At 43.0% G+C, this 19311-nt stretch overlaps 1 pseudogene; it reads left to right on the top strand.

Annotated features, from left to right (window-relative positions):
• Nucleotides 1-13387: 13387 nt before the first annotated feature.
• Nucleotides 13388-14323, top strand: LOC123463611 (annotated as a pseudogene).
• Nucleotides 14324-19311: the final 4988 nt, after the last annotated feature.

Raw genomic sequence — 19311 nt, forward strand, 5'->3', positions numbered from 1 at the left:
GAGGAAACTGAAGCCCATGACCCCCTGCATGGCTGACCCATAAGCACAGCAAAGCTAAATATATGTAAGATTCCTCCAGTCCTACCTGCCCCGCCCCTTGTGCCACCTATGGCCCGACAAGTCACAGCACCTGAGAAGTCCAGTACTCCTGGCCACGTTCAGCCTTCTTGTCAGTGAAAGAATGGGATTTCAGCTGGAAATCCATGGTCTGCTTCTTTCTCTGTTGGTTTATCCACAACCAACTCCAAAGGGATTCAGGCCACACGGGGGCCTGTTCCTCTACATTGGCAAATGTCTCCTCAGGAATATTAATTATAAAATGACCACCAACGTCACCTCCAGAGGAGGCCATCTCAAAGCTCTGTTGCCACAGGTCCTGTCCTACTGGGAACCCCTGTAACTATGAAAGGTGCCTGCCTGTGAGCTCAGCTGTGAGCTCATAATGCTGATGGTGACCTCACTGCTCCTATGGTCCCCAGCTCTTCCTGTGGGGACCTGTGACTGCTGTTGGATTCTGTTGCCTCCTCTTATCTTGTAGCTTTTTTGGCTTAAAAGTCTTTACTATGGAGCTCAGAAGCCTTGAACTTGCCATCCTCCTGCCTCAGGTTTCTGAGTGCTAGAATTACAGCATGTGCCACCTCACCTGACTTTTCCTTTACTTTGATATGTTTTGCTAAGTTCCTTGGCTATTAGGAGCCCAGTGAACATGAAGCACTGACCTCTGTTTTGTTAAGAGATTACGCACAGAGTTCTTTTCACCCTTCTGTATAACTCCACACTGTTTAGTTATTCCTCAGTGGAAAAAATAATAGCTTCAATTCCTAAGTACAGAGTCACTTTATATTATCAATTCAAACCAAAGTAAATGGACGATATCTTTAAATCATAAACTTCTATGGTCTAGTGATGTTTGTAGGATAGATATTTCAAAGTAAAAGCCTTGAAGAATTTTTTATTGTTTTCATGTCTCCCAGTGTCATTATACTACACAAGGCATCCAAACACTCAAGTACAACCTCCCTGCTCTGATAGTCGTTCTCAAATTACCTTTTACCTTTGAAGTGTGTTTCAACATCTCCAATGTGATAAACAATGTGGAGAGCAAATAGCCCATTCAAGGTGCTGGGGAGATGGCCCAGAGTTTAAAGGTACTCTCTTGCAAAAACCCACCAGCCTAGGTTAATCTAGAACTGCTATAAAGCCACATGCACAAAGTTGCCTATTTGTCTGATGTTCATCTGCAACAGCAAAAAGGCAAGGCATGCCCACATGCCCATTCTCTCTTATAAATTAACAAATAAACAAACTTTTTAAAAGCAGAAGCAGACGTATATGGGCTGAGGGTTCATGGCAGCAGCATGAATAAGTCAGAAGCAGAGGATCTCACAAAGCACCTGGAGGGTGTGACTGCATTGCGTTAGTGCTCAGTACACCTCTGTCATTTCTTCTCAGAACATTACTGACATTTGAGTCTCCCCAATGTTCACCTCATCGAAAAAGAAAAGCTATTCTAACCAAAAATGAGAGGAACATTAATATATATACATAAGCAGAAGTAATTATAGGGCAATTTGTAGACAAAATATATCTATTGATCCAACAACAGTATAAGTTTCCCCTTAGGACTTATGACCTCTCCAGCCATAGGCTTTGGCTACATTTTCAGTATCAAGTATGAGTTCTCCCTTGTGGAATGGGCCTCCAGTACAATCAGAGAGCACTTGGGTTCCCACATAATAGACACGCCCTCTTTACAGCAATAGGTATATTTGGCCTGACTGTCCAGCTTGATTGTTTGATGGGTACACTGCTGGTTAAGACTGTTGATTACTTTTCTCCTACAATGAGCTGTATAGCTCTTTCCAGCATCCTGCCTGCTAGTCAACAGAGAGGAAGCTTTGAGCTCAGCTCCAGATTGGTTTCTCAGTGACCTGTAGTCCAAGCATGTGGAGTCTGCAGCAATACGTTCTTACCTTCTAGTTCTGGTGGGCAACCAACAGCTTTGGCAAAAACCTGTATTGTGTTGGTTATATCAGGTCCTTTCTTAGTCAAAAACTCACAGGACATTATCCCACACCTGACAGTGAATTTTTTTGTAATAATCTATGGCTTATGTCCCAGCAATAAAGATAGATAGTACAATGAGCAGCAGGAATCACAAGGGAATGAGACAAGGGAAGGATGTCTAGTTGGCACAATAACATTTCCATACAGTCCAGGACAGTACACCAGGGCTGCACAGCTAGTGATGAACCCCTCCTTGTAAGCAAACCTACCTTGGCAACCTAGTAGTTGAAGACTGGTAGTTTATGGTTTCTGAGTGAAGGAAGACACACTCTTCAAGGTTAAAGCCACTAGGAAGTCACCCTTGCTCTGGCAAATAACTCAAAACCCATGCTCACATGAGAAACCCTCATTTAAACTAGATGGGACATGTGTCTTAGATGTGAGTCCAGAATGTGAGAATGACCACACAATGTGGAGCTATGGGCCAGGTAACGTTCACTTCTGCAGAAGAGTGCACAGCTGTCAAGAATCCAGACAGGCAAGTTCACCTAGCAGGCTTACCTCTGGGTTTTCAGCTCCTAAGGTGTTTCTCTTTGATTGGTTGGAGCTTGTCTTCCCACTCTTATGTGATTGGCTGAGACATAAGTGAAGAAGTTTCTAGGAGAAATAAAGAATGGACAACTTAGGGATTCTCACCAAATAAAGAAACAGAAGCTTTGGCATCAAGGATGGTTGACTCTTGACCTCAAGGATTCTTCTGTTCTTTAGGACAGCTGACTCAGGAGGGGAATTTCTCACAGAACAGGGTCCTCCCAGATGAGTTTCTCTTTAAAAAAAAAAAAAATCATTATGTGTGAGAATGACATACAATCTGGGCATGGCAGGGTCTCCTGCCACTGCAAAAGAACTCCAGAAGCATGTGTGCATTCTGGGGACTTAATCTGAGACACCAGGCCTTGCATGCAAGTGCCTTTACCCACTGAGCCATCTCTCCAGTGCAGAGGCTCTGGATTTTTGGAACCCTTTGACAGAAAAGACAACACACCCTTCTCTGATCTTTCTAACGGTCCTCCCAGACGAGTTTCTCTTAAAAAAAAAAAATCATTATGTGTGAGAATGACATACAATCTGGGCATGGCAGGGTCTCCTGCCACTGCAAAAGAACTCCAGAAGCATGTGTGCATTCTGGGGACTTAATCTGAGACACCAGGCCTTGCATGCAAGTGCCTTTACCCACTGAGCCATCTCTCCAGTGCAGAGGCTCTGCATTTTTGGAACCCTTTGACAGAAAAGACAACACACCCTTCTCTGATCTTTCTAACGGTCCTCCCAGACGAGTTTCTCTTAAAAAAAAAAATCATTATGTGTGAGAATGACATATAATCTGGGCATGGCAGGGTCTCCTGCCACTGCAAAAGAACTCCAGAAGCATGTGTGCATTCTGGGGACTTAATCTGAGACACCAGGCCTTGCATGCAAGTGCCTTTACCCACTGAGCCATCTCTTCAGTGCAGAGGCTCTGGATTTTTGGAACCCTTTAACAGAAAAGACAACACACCCTTCTCTGATCTTTCTAACAGCCCCACAGAAACAAACAAGAGGTCAAAGGAAAGTGGAACTAGTTGGGATGAAGAAGGCAGTGAAAGAAGGAGACAAGAGAAAGTAATGAGGGTGAATATTGTCAAAATCCTTATTATATGTAAGAAATTGTCTAAACCCAAAAGGAAAATTTAAAACTATAATACGTATATTAAACTTGAAGCCAAGGCCCTTACTTGTCTGAGGTGTGAGTGACGAGGCCACTGTTGTGGAATGCACGGGCGGGGTGTGAGAGGTCTGCATGCACACGGTTGACAGGGTCCCCCTGACTCTGTGCAGTCTACTTACTGTCTGTGGCCCAGCTTCCAACATGGAAGCTCCCTTCCACCTTGCCTTTCACATTCATCACCTGCATGACTTCTTTTTTCTGGTACTCTTGGCCAGGCACACACCTGCTTAATGTCATCTTCTGCCTCTGCTGTGGTGGTTGCTCTGGCCTCAGCAACTCGCTGGCCTTTGTCTCCGCCATTCCCTCTTGCCTTTCTCTCCCACCGCCAGTACAGGTCTGTCCAGTCCTGAGAGCCCCGGGCCCCACTTTGATTTCCAAACCGACCCTTCCTCTGCTCAGAGATCACTCTTACCAAGCCTGCCTGCACAGGAGTGCTGTGACTCCACACTGGCTGTCCTGGCCTGACATCATCTACTCCATTTCTCTCTTGGTCCAGCCTAATAATGAGCTGACACTTTCAGTGATGTCCGTGGAATCCTGTGGCCCTCTGTGGTATTGAGCTGCCTCATTCTACCCGTGATGAATATCCACATCTATGCACACAAACATGGCTGACATCGCCTCAGCTGTAGTTTTGGAACCGAGCACTATGCTGTCCTCATGGAATCTTGTGGCACAACTCAACAAGACGACTGTCACCCTGACATGATTCTGCTCAGTGGGCCGCCTCTGTGACCCTCCCTGTCCTGTGGGCCTGGAGAGAGGCACAGGGGCGCTGCACTAGGGGCTCTGCTGTTTCCTGACTGCCACCAGCCTGGCTGTGTCATGACTGGGAAGAGAAGACAGCACATATTTGCATGACGACACACTGTGAGTCCTCTACAGGCCGAGTTTCCAAAGTATCAAATTTATTAAGGTTCTCATTCTTAGGTTCCATCTCTCAGAGAAGTCTCATATTCTCAGCTCTCATTTTCATCCTCCCCTTCCCAAATACCCAAATCCCACCCCACAAAATAGATGTTTATTTTTATCTAGACCTTTTATCTCTTGGAACCCATGGGGGAGGTCAAACCCAGGACCGTGACCTTGAGCGTGCTAGTCAAGACCTCTAACATGAAGCTACATTCCCTTACCTTCCCTGATTCTTTCTAAAATCTGCTCCCATAAGTAATAAACCCCCAGGTGCCAAATTAATTGTCCATTAGAAAATCCAAGGCACCATAAACACTATTCCAGTGTTCCAATAGAAGTTTCTCAGAGTCCAGGTATCCTGAGTTGTCTTCAGTGTCCTGAGTAGCCTCTTATTGCTCACCTCTGTGTCTGACTTAAGCCTCTGTGACTTGATACCAGGTGGCCAGGTGAAACTTTTTCATAATAGCACAGAGAATGACTGGCTTTCACTAAAAAAAAGGCTGAGAATGTCATCAGAGAGCAGGTGAAAGCTAGAGCAGGTATTCTCCCTTTCTGGAATGACAAGTGACAGGTCACATAGAGGCTGTGCATCACCTCAGGCCACTCCCAGCGTCAGGATCATGGCTGGGACTAGCGCTCAGCTCTACACATGGCAAAACCTCGCTCCCGGCAGGCTTCCCACTGTCCCCTACATTAAGCCTCCAGAAATGCCTGCTCTTGGAGACCTTTAACTTTTAGCATCTTAGACTGTGAGAAGGAGAGGAATGCGCACACAGGTGCTAGGGACAAATGACAGCCACAGAGCTCAGGGCGCAAGGCTAACTTTGGAAGTGACAGGAGCAAAGTGGAAAAGATATGCCTGGGAGAATGAACGTAATTGGCCCCGAGGCTGGAGACCAGGATAGGCAGAGGTGCCCGGAAAGAGCCGCCATGTGTCCCCGCAGTGCCCGCGGCCCAGGCGCCCCCAGGCGGTCCCCCAGCAGCTGCCCCGCCCGCGCGCCCCGCAGCCTTCCCCGGCAGCCCTGGGCGGGCGCGCGCCGCTCCGCTAGGGGGCGCCGAGTCCCTCCGCACGCGGGCTGGAGGTGAGTCCGGGGCGGGGCGGCGTGGGCGGCCAACGGGCGAGGCGAGCGCAGGTGGGGCGGGGGGACGGGCGCGGGGCTCGCGGGCTGCGGCCAGGTGCGCGGCGGCGCGGCGCTGCGTCCTCTCGGGCCGGGCTCGAACCTGCTCTGGCCTGGCTGCCTGACGAGTCGGACTTCGCGGAAGTTGGGGTTCCCCAGAGTTGAGGTTCAAACTTCCGGCCGGAAGCCACCTGAGATGGCGTGAGTAAGAGAGGGATGGGGGGGGGGAAGGAAGGGAAGGAGGGGGAGGATGCTGACCTTGACCCCCTGTGCATCCTCCACTGGGAGTTTCTTAAAGCCACAGGCTCTCTTGGTGGTCTCAGGGCTCTGCAGAGGGGCCCACGCAGGCCTCTAGAAGTGCAGGGCACCAGTAGCGGTTGCTGTAAGTTGTCTGCTAGGGCTAGAATTTCTGCCTGGACTCGGGGAACAGAACTCAGAGCTTCCTCTGTCTTTTCTGTTCCCATTCTGCATGTACTCTCCTTAATATCCAAGGGGACCATTCCCTAGTCATTTTAGGGATCGAGGAAGGGAAACGTCTTTATTAGTAAAATCCCAGACCCAAAGGATTCTGATAAGTGACCAATGAAACCAAACCCAAACCCAGGAATCTGGTTCATGTCCTGCAGCGCCCATAATTAGTGGCACAAATGAAACTTGGATCCTAGTGCCCGTCTCCTCCTATAGTACTTTTATGTGGTTGAATGGTTGGCATTCTATAAATAGCTGTGCTTTGCTGACTTGGATTGTTTGGCCCAGGCTTCTTAGGCCTGTTCATAACTAAATTACGGTGTCTGAGCCTGGTTTTCTGTATTTCAAATGGAAGCATTCAACTTACTCTGTAAGGTGTTTGTGCATAATCACTGTAATCTTTTGGTCCATAACAGCAGTCAGGCATCATTAACTTGCTTCCTATCAGGAAACAACTCATATTTACATAGTTGGATTTCCATATTTTTTGTGGTTAAGCACACACAGATCTTTAAATTCTCCACATGGGCCAACATGGTGGATATTTCATTGGCATGATCACCTGACATGAATTGAGTATCAGTTACTTGCAAAGCACTCTGCTGACTGTGGAGCCCACATTCCTGTGCCATGGGCTCTTTGTTGGCACACAGTCTCCTCCTTTGCTGAGACAGCAAGGAAGCACATGGCAATGCCTTTGGATTTTAGTCTGTGTAGATTGGAAGTGAAATGTAATCTGCCAAGTGGCATCTCTTCCTCCTTACCTTGGCTAGCTAGTTCAGGTCAGTTGTTGTTATTCATTTATTTTGAGAGCAAGACAAAGAGAGAATGAGCCAGAGAGAGTGAGATGGGAGCATGGGACCTTCAGCCAGGGCAAAGGAGGTCCAGATGCATGCACCCTTTGTGTGACATTGCATGCTTGCATCACTGTGTCTGGCTACGTGGGACCTGGAGATTCAAACATGAGTTCTTGTGCTTCAAAGGCAAGTGCCTCACCACTAAGCCATCTCTCCAGCCCTTAGGTCAGTTTTTGATGTCCCAGGTGTTAGGACTAGTAATTCCTCATACGTGTTGCCACTTCACTCTGGTGTCTTGGATTCTTTTTGCACCTCAAACTGTCCACATGCTGGCTGGAGACCTTGTGGGAATGTTACCCTGAGGGTCTGTGGTCTTAAACAGAGATGATCAAGATCATTGTTTGCATCCTAACAGAATGTGTAGTCTTCTGGGCTCACATAACCCTCTCAGACTTACAAAATAAAAGTTATTTGAGGGCTGGAGAGATGGCTTAGAGGTTAAGGCACTTGCCTGCATAGCCTAAGTACCCATGTTTGACTCCTCAGATCCCACATAACCCACATGCCCAAGGAGACACAGTGCGTAAAGTCAAACATATGCACATGGTGGCGTACACTTCTGGAGTTTGACTGGAGTGGTTGGAGTCCCGGGCACTCCATTTCTCCCTCTCTTTTCCTCCCGCTCCCACCCCCTGGCTTTCTCACATAAAAACAAAGTCATTTGAATTCTCTGTAACCCAAAATTACATCCACCACACATTTTTAGAGATTAGACATAGGAGAAAAAGATGGAAGATCAAAATGATCAAATCTATATTTAATTTTGTTTGGTAAAAGATGTGTAAAATTTTGGCTTCGGAACACTTAAAGGCTGAAGTTCCCACGATATTCTTATTTTTCTGTTTCTCTTGATGCTGAGGATTTAAAAAAAATGTGGGCCACAGAGATAGCTGAGTGGTTAATGCTCTTATCTGCAAAGCCTAAGGATCCAGTTTTGATTCCGCAGTACCCAAGTAAAGCCACAGTGATGCATGTCAGGAGTTCTTTTGCAGTGGCTGGAGGCCCTGGCATGCCTATTCTCTTTCTCTCTCCCTCTCTCTTTCTCTCTCTCCTTACAAATAATTAAATCAAATTATTCTTAAAAGCATTTTTGTACTTTTATATATTTTATCGCTATTTTACAGATTGTTATGGGTAGAGGATAGTATATCTGTATACTTAAGGAGTATAATTTCCGACTTCAGAAAAAGTCTTTGGAAAAAAGTTAAGAAAACCACACAATTTGTATTTCCATAATATTTATTCTGTCTTTATTCCTAGTCTCAAATTGATATATTTAGTCAAATTTGGCAATTAAAAAACAGTACAGATTTGGGGCTGGTTAGATGGCTTCGTGGTTAAGGCACTTGCCTGCAAAGCCCAAGGACCCATGTTCGATTCTACAAATCCCACATCAGCTAAATGCACAATGTGACACATGAATCTGTAGTTGTTTGCAATGGCTAGAAGTCCTGGTGTACCCATTCTCTCTCTCTCTCTCTCTCCATCTCCCTCTCTCTGACTCAAATAAATAGTAACAATAATATAGAAATAAAATATTTTCATTAAAAAATCACTTACATGATGAAAACACAATATGCGTGAGCCTTAGATTTCATTGTGTGTGGCTGTGTGCATATGTGTGTGAGACGTAGCACGTGCATGTGTGTGTGCGGGTGTATGTGCTCCTTTCAGGTGCTTACAAGGGAAAGAGGAGAACATCGTGTGTCCTTGATTGCTCACCTGTGTTTCCTTAAGGCCGTCTCTCATTAGGCCTGTGCCTCACAGTACTGGAGTTATCAATGTGTGTCCACACCCAACATTTTTATGTGGAGGCTGCGGAATGGAACTAGGGCAGTCTTGGGTTTCTGGCTCTCTGTCTCTGTGGTTGAACTGAGGGCTGTTAGTCTAGGCTTCCTGCACAGTAGTGGTAGAGGTGCTTGCGCTGTGCAGCCAGAAGAGAGGCCTGACTCCCCATTAGTGGTTAGGGGCTGGGAGCTGGGAGTCTGAGTGAGTATGGGAGTATGAGTGTGCACTAAGGGGTTCTGAGGGACCCTAAGACTTTGACCTTTATCCTAGGAGTACCATGCTCATCCCTCACCCTTAGCTGTGCTGCAGAGACACGGCATCCAGCGTCCAGCATCCAGCCTGGGAGGAGTGGGAACTGAGTCCACCAAAGAGCAGATATGACAGTCACACATCACTTGAGTTGAGACGTTGATTGGTCACACCTTAGACACACTGACATTCCATGACACACACAGGTGAGTGGAGGGTACAAAAGCACCTTCCCCACCTCCTTGCTTTTGCACATCTGTGACTAAATTGTTTGGCTTCAGTCCCAGATGCAGCAGCATAGCGAGCATGCGAGGTCTTTAGCCTGGGCGGGGTGGGATGCCATGTATTTCCACCTCTCCCTCTGTCTCTCCCATTCTGTCTTGGCTTTCTCTCCCACTGCCAGACGAAGTCTGCCCTATCATGAGAGCCCCAGTCCAGTCTTTGATCTCCAGCCAGATCCATCTAACACCTTGGAGGTCCCCCTTACCTCTGACTACACAGAAGTCCTGTGATGCCACACCGGGGACTCTGGGCCACAATTATCCCATTCACCCGAGTCTTACAGAATTCATGTAGTGAGCTGACACTGCCAGTGATGATGTCAGTGAAATCTTCTGCCCCTCTGTGGTGTTGCTCCTGCCACATTTTGTAAATGAATATTCATAAGTATGCGCACAAATATGGCTGACACAGCCTCATCTGTGGTGTTGGGAATCTAATACCATACCTTCTGCTTAAGGTCTTGTGACCCAGCTACAAGGATGCACTGTAACTTTGACTTTCACCTCCCCAGTGGCGCCAGCAGCTGTGCCATTCTCTGACTGCCACCAGTCTGGCTGTCACATGACTGAAGACCACCCATTATGGATTACAGGGAGCTGTGTGTCCTCTGCTGGCTTATTCCTCTGTGGACCTCCGTGGGTGGAGAAGGAGTGAACCCTGGGTGGAGACTGAGCAGGGCTTTATCCAGAGTCCCATGACATGAAGGGACTTAGGAAGCACCTGTAGGTTAGCAGGTCATCAAACCAAGATCCCACCAGTAGGGAGCAGGACCATGAATTCAGCCTGGGGAGAAGGTGTCAGGTGGGGCCTGCAGGCTGGAGAAAGACAGGAGGAAGAGGGCCCAGGGGTGGAGAGTCCAGGACAGCAGAGGGATGGAATCAATAAGGACTGGCCCAGAAATAGGCACCTTTATGTGCTGTATCCTGTGTTCCTTCACAACATGATCAGGCTTGGGTCATATGAGCATCAGAAATCCCTGTGCCCCGAGCCTCATAGTCTTAGCCCCAGAATCACCAGATGTGCTTGTTTGAATGTGTGGCCCATAGATTCAGGCTTGAAACTTGAGTCTCCAGTGGACAGAGCCCTCCTGAGAAGAGGTGTGTCCCAGAGAGCAAGTCTTGAGTCCAGCCCATAGGTGTGTGGAGAGCAGTTTTGTAGCTCTGCTGTGCTTGCTGGTGTTGGCGGGCTGACTGGTGGTGACTCCCCACTATTCATGTGTGAAAGTCAGCCCTAGTCTTCCACCACTGATGCTGCTTCTCTGGATATATAAGCCTATAATACACCCTCTCCCCCCATGAGCTGCTTCTGTTTGTATATGTCCAGCAGGGTGAAGCTGCCTGCAACACAAATTGGTGCTGATAGGTGGGGACATTGCTGTGATGAATTTGACCATGTGGTTTTTCAAAATTAATGAAATAAAACATAATGAATTTATTAGAATGATTAAGGTATCCATTTAGTCCCTTACTGTTTATGACCCTTGCCTAACATCAGTGTCTATAGAGAAACACGTATTCTGACATTTCCAAAGAATGTTTTCGATTTTGAGGAAGACAATACTAACCCAACTCAATGGGGAAGAAGAATATCAACAGAAAATGAAAGGATACACATAGGATGTTCTGGGTCAATTTTGTCTGTCTCATCCCAGGCTTTGACACAGATTTAACACAATGCACTGGAGGGTGGATGGCAATAGGAGGAGCGCGACAGGTTCCACGTTCTTCCAGATGGTCCAGTAAAATTCCACTTCGCTCTTATATATTTACTTCTCTACGTACGTGCTTTAATGACCTCGTGACAAGAGTGGTCTAGAACAGACACGTTCTGTTCCTAGAAAGTAAGCCCAGAGTAATATATTGTGCACAAAACTAATGTCATTGCAGGAAGTGAGATTTAGTAATTGCTAGTAATTTTAGTAATTCAGGACACAAACATATAAAGAATGCCACTTTTTGACTACTTTCTTTTTCTCTAAAACCACACTCCCCTTCTTTATTTCTGCTCTGTTGCAATAACATGGGGTTTTCCAATAGATGGGAAATAAAACTGCTGTGGTTTAAAACTCATCTTGATTCCTGCCCTGCCCCAGCCCCTCTCTGTCTTCTCTGGGTTGGGAGAGGCTCCCCTGCCTTTGACCTTCACCTCTGAAAATGCATGCCTTCAGCACGTTCATCTCTACCCATGCCTTGCTCAGGAGCGCCTCTCAGCTACTCAGTTGACCACTCTGCAGTGGTGCTGAAACCACTAGGGACAGGGACAAATTGAGAGTCTCAGCAGCCTGGAGTCCTCCATCTCCTGACCTCACTGCTTGCTAGCCACAGTTTCCAGACCCGCACCATGTCAAGGGATATCCACACAGCAGTCAAAGTCGTTGGAGCTGGGGCTGCCACATTTTATTGACTGGCTCTGGGGCTTGGATTTTGTTTGGGAGCCTCATCTCTCCAGAAACCCTTTTCTGAAGTAGCAGCTTGTGGTGCTTTGATTCAGGTGTCCCCCATAAACTTAGGTGTTGTGAATGCCTGGTCCTCAGCTGATGGATATTTGGGAATTAATGCCTCCTGGAGGGAGTGTATTGTTGGGGGCGGGCTTACGGGCTTTATAGCCAGTCTCCCTATGCCAGAATTTGGCACACCCTCCTGTTGCTGTGGTCCACCTTATGTTGGGCAGGCAGTAATGCCCACCCTCTGGTCATGCCATCATTTTCCCCTGCCATTGTGGAGCTTCCCCTCGAGCCTGTGAGCCAAAATAAATCTCTTTTTCCCAGAAGCTGCTCTTTGTTGGGTGATTTCTACCAGCAATGCAAACCGGACTGCAACATAGCTCTTCTGCTGCTCAGTTCTGGGATGACCCTCTCTGAGGCTAAGGGGCTGTTTTGCCTGATGCTGGCTTTTCTCATCCTCTTTGCCACGTGAAGAAGGCATCAACACCTCTCCCTCCCACAGTTCCTTCTCCCATGTCTTGTCTACTCTGTATGTTCCTTTTCCTGTTCCTCTCCTGGAAGTGTGGGGAAAGTGATTGGCTCAGGGTTTGACAGAGTGAAGACAAAGAAATATGGCATTAATAAGAAAAAAAAAGTGTTTCTAATCCAATATCAGCTGTCTGGTGATAATATTTAAGCAATACTAGTTCTAAGCAATCTGCAGGAAACCTTCATGTTGAAATTATAAACAATTTTGCAGTGATAGCCCATTTAGTTCACTCTAATATTGTGGTGGACTTGGCTCAATAGTGTGCTTTTAATAAAACAATGGAAGAGAATTATAAGTACATATATTTTTGATGTTATCAGTTAATAAAGATTAATTTCTGCTCATTTGTACATGTCAATTACTAAATATGTTCAGGGCACTTCAACATTATTTGGACATTTTGAATTTGTATTTATCCTGTGTTCATATTACAATGTCCTGGAGAAGGTCTGCAGAGTGTGGAAAATATTATGTACTTGTTAATCATTTGCATATATACCAATAAGAATACATAAATTATATAATATATGGAAATTTTTATGGGTTATTGCAGTATGCAACATATTTATGTCATGAAGCTCTAAGGCAATAAATATATATGCCAAATATTGACAGCAATTCCAGCCTAAATGGAATTTAATATTAATTGGTAAAAATGAAGTTAATTTTAAAATAGATCACACATGTTAACTTTATAGTCCTTGAATGGGTGAAATAGATTAATACTAAGATGTTGTGTTTGAGGAATGTTATAGAAAACTACTACATTCATTACCACATTAAAATCATATAAAAGAGAAAGTACTGAAATGACCTAACAGGAAATCACAGAACATTTCTGATGAGGAATATTTAATTTTGCTTAAAATACTCCATAGTATTACATGGGATACCATCAACAAATTCTTTTTTATTTTATTATTTTTTGGATGATATAATACATGTTCAATCTTCATTCATGAAACCATGTAACTGATTAATAATGTTACGGAATTTATTCTACTTGGGTTGACACAGGATCCATTTAGGAAGAAAACAGTATTTGTTGTGTTTTTCCTGTTTTATATGGGGACGTTAATGGGTAACTTGCTGATTATTGGTACGATCAAGACCAGCTCAGATCTTGGGAGTCTGATGTACTTTTTTTCTTTTCTATTTATGCTTGTCAGATACCCGTTTCTCTACTACTATTGCCCTGAAAATGATTGTGGATACCTTTTTGAAGAAAACCACTATTTCTTTCAATGAGCGCATTGTTCAAGTCTTTTCATTTCATTTCTTTGGCTGCTTGGAAATCTTCATTCTCATCCTCATGGCCATTGACCTCTATGTGGCCATCTGCAAACCCCTGCACTACATGACCATCGTGAGCCACAGGGTCTATAGTTTGCTGGTGGCCATGGCCTGGGTGGGATCCTGTGTGCATTCTTTGGCCTAGATATTTCTGGCCTTTTTTTTTTTTGCCTCTCTGTGGTCCCAAAGTGATAGATCACTATTTCTGTGACTTGCAGCCCTTGTTGAAACTTGCCTGTACAGACACCTATGTGATCAACCTGCTCCTGGTGGTCAACAGTGGATCTCTTTGCACTGTCAGTTTTTTCAGGGTGATGATGTCTGATGTCCTCATCCTGTGTTCACTGAGAAACCACAGTGCTGAAGGGAGTTGAAAAGCCCTCTCCACCTGTGCCTCCCACAGCATTGTGGTCATCTTGTTTCTAGGACCTTGCATATTTATATACACACACCCTGCAAATACCTTGCCAATAGATAAGATGGCATCAGTATTTTATTCAATTGGCACACCTTTTCTCAATCCTCTGATTTACACTGGGGAAAGCACAAGTGAAAAATGCCATGGGGAAGCTGTGGAGGAAGAAGGTGATCTCAGATGATAAAAGATGAATGGATGTTTCAAATCATTTTTTCCCAACTGATTTACCCTTGATGAATACAATAAAGAATATTTACTATTAGTGTCATTACTAATACTCACTATTAGTCTTTTAGTGTTAGTTTATTGTGGTACTATCTTAGGAATGAGATTATTAGTTTCTTCAGGAAAAGAGACAATGTGAGCAAGTATAGTCGTTGTTATTATTGAGTCACTTTATGCAGAGGAAGAGATAGCATGAGATATAGAGAGACATCAAGGTCTTTGCTATTGTTTATTCAGTCTCTGCTTCTCTAGGCCAGCTAGTTTTTCTGGTGATTTTTCCCCGATTTTTATCCCTTTCTTCAAGTTGATTTCTAGATTCTGTGCTAATAATTACCGATCCATATGACCACTACCTATATTCAAAGCCTAGCAACCTTTCCTTCTTCAAAAGTTTCTTTTAAGGTATGATGGGGTGACTCTCTCCTTAGGATCTACATCTATCTGAAAAAAGAGAAGCAGATTATCCAACAGAAAGTAAGTTAGCCCCAGGACAAATGATATAACCCTTACTTTTTTTATAGAAAGTTTAATAGGTGTAGGCCCTCTTGTAACCCATGATTGATATTGGAGAGTGGGCTTATATTTGGATATGGTTATGACTTGTTTACCAGCTCCAGTTATGCGTCTTGCTGAAACTAAGGAAAATTGGCAAAACAAGCAAGGGTGCTGTTTTCCTGATGAACCAGATACGAGGACAAGGGGGGAGGAGACCAACACAGAGAAAAATCAACTTCCTACCAAATCAGAGAGCCAGAGCCTCAGAGGCCTCCAACACCTCATCACTGAAGAAGACCAAAAATGAACCCAACATGGCTCAGGGAAATTTTGCGGAAGAGGGGGCGGAAAGAATGTCAGAGCCACATGTTGGGTCATGATATGCAGAGACATTTATTGTACCAATAACTGTTGGCTAACTCCACAATGCATGACCCATATACCTCAACAAAGAAGGGCCAATGGGGAAGGGTTAGGTCACAGATGAGCCTAATAATGGTACCAAACTGCCTGTACTTGTTGAATACAAAACTAATAAAATAAAAAAATTAAAAATAAATAATAAGAAATGAAAAAATAAAGGCAGAAACCATATGTAATGCCAAATAAAGAATAACTTATTTGAAAATTTTAATAAAATCTTATTTGATGAATCTTGCAGGATATACAAAAGTTATATGAAATATTAGATACGATAAGTGTTGTAGATTTAATTTGATTTTAAGAAGTCATTTATCATATTAAGAAGCCTAAGAGTAAGTATGCATCTGACACAGAAATATATACCAGCAGGTTTATGTTCAAATGTGTGTTAATAAAACACTAAGTTTTATGAAAACAAAAAAAACAAAAAAACATAGTTTCTTTTATAACGACACTTTGGTATCATCATCAGCTTTGTTATTTTTCCCAAGTCTTCAGATAGTTTCAAATACCGAAGAAGCTGGGTATTGTAAAAATATAGACACTTGAGGGAATCTCTCTAAATTGTGCATTATATTTTGAAAACAGACCACATGTTTGCTTAGATCCTTCTGGAACCGTGGTGGATACAGAATGAAAAATCACCTCTAAGAATACTTACCTTAGAAACACTCTGTTCTCAATGCTGAGACTGTAGTGACATAACGATTCTTTTGTGACATTCATTTTTTCTCCTGTGTTTATCCCTTCTAATTTGGGATGTCATTAAGGTTTCTCCTAAATGATAATCAATGTCGTTGTTTCTGTATTACAAAGAGCTATTATGATTATAGAACTATATAATTCAAATTAGCAAGGGCAAGAAATCAAGGGTATAGTCACTTGATGGAGAATATTTGAACATAGTCATAGATTAAACAAAAATATGATGAACTAGAGGAATTTTTAAGGGTTTAAACAGAAAAAAAATATTATATGGTATATGTGAATTGTTGTATGTAATTTTCAATGTAACCCAGGATACAGTAATTTGGTCAAAGAAACAGTAACAGAAATTTGGATTTTTCTACATTGTATAGACATGTCACTTTTTATCATTGATATTCCAGTCTCTAATAACACAAACATTAAAAATCCTGCCTTCAGTCTATTTTTGTTTCCATTTCATCCACATAGAAAACTAAATGCATATTTTCAGATTTCCATATTCATTTAAAAGTAACTTAGATTACTGCATTTATAGCAATTAGTTACATCAGAATTTAAATTATTTTTTATTTTTTCTTTTTATCTTGAAGTGCACAGGACTGCACCCAGGCCCTCATGAATGCTAGTAGCTTGCTTCAACACTGAACCACACTCCCATTCCTAAGATTTCTTAGCTCCAAAAATTAATTATAATCTCTTTGTGCAGTAGTAGAAAATCAATAGGTTATATACTGAACTACAGAGGCATATACATATGACTTCTTTTTCAGTCCCATGAATTTCAAGGTGAAGTTTATCTCAAGGAGCTTATTATTACACAATAGCTCAGTTCAGTTCTATTACTGTAAGATTTGCCAAGCTATAGATTTCCATGGAAAGAGTTTTACTTGATACCATATTCTATCTAAAGACAACAGAAATGTTGAATATGATATATATTTAATTTAGTTACTTTCCTAGTTACTGTGTGTCCAATGAGTTCTGTACATCCCTTCAACACAGGGCTCCCATGTTCACTGCCGTATGTTTCATGGAAGGTATGGCTATCAGGAAGTGAGCAAAGATCTTTAGGAGTGTGATCATGAGAAGTGTAGGTGTCATTTGGTTTTGTGATGATAGCCATTGTTGTTGGGGTGAGATGGCATTAAAAATGGCTTTAATTTTCATTTTCTTGTTGCCTAAGGATGTTGAATACTTTCAAAATTACTAATTGACCATTTGTATTATTTTGTTTTGTTGTTTAGTTGTTTGTAAAATACAGACATTAATCCCTGTCATATCTATAACTGTTAAAAGTATTCTCTCATTCTGTAGGCTATCTCTTCACTTTAGCAACTCTTTCCTTTGCTGTTCAAAGCTTTTAGATGTCAGGAGATTCTGTTTATTGATTTTTGACCTTATTTCTTTGACAACTGGATTACTATTCAGAAACATCTTACATATTCATATATCTTTTTGTTTGTTTGTTTGTTTGTTTGTTTGTTTGTTTGTTTTTTGAGGTAGGGTTTCACTCTGGCCTAGGCTGACCTGGAATTCATTATGTAATCTCAGCCTCAAACTCACAGTGATCCTCCTGTCTCTGCCTCCAGAGTGCTGGGATTAAAGGCGTCTGCCAACATGCCCAGCCCATTCCTATATCTTGAAGCCCTTTATGTATTTTTCCTTTTGCACATCCCAAGTCTCAGCACTCATCTTAATGTCATTGGTCTATTTAGAGTTGATATCTGTGCTTGGTAGGTATAAGGTCTATTTTCATTATTCTGCCTGTGCATATCCAGTTTTCTCAGCAGCATTTTTAAAAGAGGTTATCTTTTTCCAGTGAGTATTTTTGGAATTTTGTCAAAAGTCAGTAAATTTCATGTTGTTAGGTTCTGTTCCATTGATCCACCTGCTTTGTGCCGGTGTCATGCTGCTTTTGTTATTATGACTTGGCAATACAGTTTGAAACTACATAAGATGACATCTACCATCCTATTTTTTTTCTCATTTCTGTTTTTGCTCAGCATTTCTTTGGTTCATGAAGTCTTTTTTTTTAAATTTTTTATTTATTTATTTGAGAGCAATAGACACAGAGAGAAAGACAGATAGAGAGAGAGAGAGAGAGAGAGAGAATGGGCGTGCCAGGGCTTCCAGCCTCTGCAAACGAACTCCAGATGCGTGCCCCCCCTTGTGCATCTGGCTAACTTGGGACCTGGGGAACTGAGCCTCGAACCGGGGTCCTTAGGTTTCACAGGCAAGCGCTTAACCACTAAGCCATCTCTCTCCAGCCCTACATGAAGTCTTTTATGTCTCCAAATGAATTTCAAGATTGTTTTCTATTTCTATATGAAATGCTTAATTTTAATAGGGATGGCATTGATTCTGTCGATTGCTTTTGACAAAACAGCCATTTTCAGGCTGGAGAGATGGTCTATCAATTAAGCCTAAGGACTCATGTTGGAATTTCCAGGTCCCATGTAAGCCAGACACACAGTGACTCAAGCATGCATTGTTACACATGTGTACAAGAGGGCTTATGTATCCAGAGTTTGATTATACTGGCTGGAGATACTTACAAGCAAGTTAATCTCTTTCTATCTCTCATTATAAAAAGGCCAGTCTGTTGGGCTAACTTCAAAATAGGCCATTTTTATTATATATAATTCTAGTCCATGAGTAGAGAAAAATTTTTTTCATCCACCGATGTATTTTTCAATTTCAGTCTAGTGTTTTGAAGTTTTTAATATAGAAGGTATTTTCTTGCTTGGTTAGAATTATTCCTAGATAGTCTTTGAGGCACTGTCAATGATATTTCTTCCAAAATTACTTGCACAGCTTGTTTTTACTTTATTTTATTTTTTATTTTTTTGTTTATTTTTATTTGTTTATTTGACAGCGACATACAGAGAGAGGAAGAGGGAGAGAGAGAGAGAGAGAGAGAGGGAGAAGGAGGGAGAATGGATGTACCAGGGCCTCTAGCCATTGCAAATGAACTCCAGATGCATGCGCCCCTTGTGCATTTGGCTAACATGGGTCCTGGGGAATCGAGCCTCGAACTGGGGCCGTTAGGCTTCACAGGCAAGTGCTTAACCGCTAAGCCATCTCTCTAGTCCAGCTTGGTTTTTATTTGTATATAAGAAGAATATAGATTTATGTAGGCTAATTTTGTAACCTGACAGTATTCTGAAAGTTTATCAGTTTTAAGAGTTGTCTTTTTCCCTTTCTTTTAAAAATTATTTTAAGAACTTTAATATATGAACATGTTACAAATTGGTCATATTTCTATGAGCTTATTCTCTTATAACCTCTCTTCTTTGTCTCCATTCCCCTGTAGATCCTCCTCAGTGGG

The sequence above is a fragment of the Jaculus jaculus genome, chromosome 1 (genome assembly GCF_020740685.1).
Source record: "Jaculus jaculus isolate mJacJac1 chromosome 1, mJacJac1.mat.Y.cur, whole genome shotgun sequence".
NCBI lineage: Eukaryota > Metazoa > Chordata > Mammalia > Rodentia > Dipodidae > Jaculus > Jaculus jaculus.